The sequence below is a fragment of the Triticum dicoccoides genome, chromosome 4B, assembly GCF_002162155.2.
Source record: "Triticum dicoccoides isolate Atlit2015 ecotype Zavitan chromosome 4B, WEW_v2.0, whole genome shotgun sequence".
In the NCBI taxonomy this organism is placed as follows: Eukaryota; Viridiplantae; Streptophyta; class Magnoliopsida; order Poales; family Poaceae; genus Triticum; species Triticum dicoccoides.
In genome coordinates, this window is record NC_041387.1 from 583914750 (window position 1) to 583917806 (window position 3057).

Genomic DNA, 3057 nt, shown 5'->3' on the forward strand with positions numbered 1-3057 from the left:
AACGCGTTAAGTCGAACTTTGTTTTGTCCACGCGTGGTACACGACCTCCCTAGGTAAACAACCGCTACAAGAGTTCAAATTAGCACGTGGGCTGCCATTTCGTAAAGAAATGATCTCCACCGTGTACCCGCGCGGGTGTGGCTGGGCACGAAGCGTGAGTACGTGCACGGTGCACCTATTCTATTCTTGTATACGTACACCACCTACGTGGGGTTGTGTGAGAGAGATACAAACCTAGAGAGATATAGTGTGTGGGTTCTTGAGAGTTTTTTTTGGGGGGGGGGGTCAATCAAAAAATGTAACATATGCAATGTGTGTGAAATAGAGTCCTGGATATAACATGGATATAGAGGGGGCGATCCACGAGAAGAGAGTGGAGGTATCATCGGCTTGAGGTGTCCATAGAATCGAAGAGAGGGATGATGTGTGTGTGTGTGTGAGTGCGCGATCGATAAAGGGTGCCATCGAATTTGTGTGTGCCCACGTCAAAGATATAGAGTGGCTGGCATACTGGAACGTGAGAGGGGACATGTGCAGTTTGTCTCTATGGCATGGATACCTACCTGTAGCGCTCGACTATCGGTGTGTGGTGGGGGAAGAGGGAGGCCCAATTAACTATAGAGGTACAATGGCTAGTATATGTGTGGAGGAGGAGAGAGGCCTACCTCATGTATTAAGGAGATTGATCTGCCTCATGTATTAAGGGAGATCGATCAGCATCCATGCATATGTGCAGGAGAGGAATAAGGTTGGGAGAGAGACAGAGCTAGAGTGTTGGAGGGGGTGGTAGTGGAGTTGCTTCTAACAAATGGTGGGATAGGCTTTCTAGACAGACGGAGGGCACACCCGCAATATCAATAAGAGAGGAAATGGCTGCTTATTGTCTGTGCACGTGCGTGTGAGAGATGGCTTAGGAGGCATGCACGAATGATGAGGGGGGACGATGTGGCTGTGGTAAGCAGACGTAACTACATATGAAGATCAATCACCCTTGGTTAGAGAAAGGAGAGACATAACTTGTGAGGTACGTCGAGCGATGGGGGGGGGTAGTTAAAGTCGATCTAGGTATATGTTGGGAGATCGATCGATATACATGCATGTGTGTGTTAGAAGCAAATGAGGCACGAGGAGAAGGATAGAGTGAGAGGGATGCATGTAGGAGGTGGTACGAGAGACATACTATATCGAGGGTGGAGGAGTGTGCGAGTATGAGAACAATGAAAAGAGTGGTGGGAGTGAGGCATGGACGGTGACGAGAAGAGGGGAAGCTTGTGTTTGTGCTAGGCACACCTGGCTAGAGAGGCATATCGATCGATGTGTGTCGTAAAGAAGGAGCTGGGGGGCCTACACACATCATGGGTGAACGACCAAAAGTGAAAAGACAAATTTGCGTGATGGAGCTAGAGAATGCTGAGGGAGGGTGAGAGGGATGCGGGCGTGTGCATGCACAAGAGAAAGTTAGCACTAGCTACAAAGATAAGAGGGTTGTGTGGGTGTAAAATACGAATAGAGATCATATATACTTCATTATAAAAAGCGAATTCAGATATTTGAAGAATTTATCATAGTGTTTTAAACCGACGCATGTGTTAATATATATAACGGTGATACACATGGTGTGGTTGTGAACATGTTATACTACATTTAATATATTTTATCTCTACTCTTATAAAAAATGGAGTTGTTGATGATGGTGTGCCTACCATCCTACATTATAGGACGTCCGATTTATATCTGGCGGATAGCAAGGAAACTATGATGGTTGAAGTTGGCGACAATCATGATTGTAGATTCTTATTGAAATAGAGAAACGAATTCAAATTTAGTTCGAATTGTAGCGGTAGTATAGACATTTGGAATGCACTAAAATGTTGGTATGAGTAGGTTACATGCATTATACAGCAAGCGAAAAAATTTAATCGGACATAGCTTTGAATACATTTGTATAGTAAAACGGGGCAAGACTCTCTCTTTGTGTGGTGTGAATAGTTTTATTTTTTTTCGTTTTCTTTTTGGTTGAGGGAAGTGCGAATTGATTTGGTACGTACAAGTACAATAGTACTACACGTTAGGCTTGTCCCTAAAATTCAACCCGCGTCTTGTTATATCCCAAAAATTCAGATATCATGCTCTCAAAACTGGTGCCTTCACAACCCGCGCCTTGCTATCCCGAAATTACAACGCGCACGAAAACTCCCTCCAGCTGCCAAATCCCGACACGCAAAATCCCCCTTCGAACCCTGAGCCGAAAGGGCCGCTAGTTCAAATCGGTGGGGGTACTTTTGTAACACACCCTACATTTTGGACAAGCGCGTCCCTAAGTCATGCTTCACCCCCTCCCATCGCCCCCTTTTCACCATTCGAAATCCAAGGCCGCCATAACCTCTCCGCTCCAGCCGCGAAACCCCACCCTCCTCCGTCCACCATGTCACCGCTGCCCAGCCGGAGCCTCTTCCCCGACGACATCGTCCACCGCAACAGCTCAACGTGCCTCGTCCACCTCCCCGGATGAGGATCCATCGTCCATCTCGTTGTCCTGCCGGTTCAGCTGCCCCGTCATCCACCTCCAAGGAGCTGCTCCGACGATCGCCTCGTCTATCGCGGCTGCTCCATCCCCACAGCGCCGCCTTAACCTGCTCCACCGGAACCGCAACATCCTCACTGACTCCTCGGATGAAGCCGAGGCCTACTCGGTGCCACCAAAGAGGTTGTACACTCATCGCATCGCACCTTCTCCTTGACTCGACCTCCCAGCACCGACAATGCTCCATCCGGCACCCCCATGGAGGGCTACCTTGAAGCTAGCGCCGCGGGCAACATCTCCACGGTGGCTCTCCCCCAGTGCGAGGCCCCTTCGGCGGTGGCGTCCATACCAGCCGGATCTGCTGCTGCTGCTCCGGCTCTCGCTCGCTCGCGCTGCTGCTGCTGCTCCGGTTCTCGCTCCATCGCTCGCTCGCCCAGCTGTTGCTGCTGCTCTCCCCCTCGCTCATGCTGCTGCTCTGCTCCGTTTAAGCCACACTTCAGTCGACTGAATCGAATTTTGGCTCAGTCGATTTT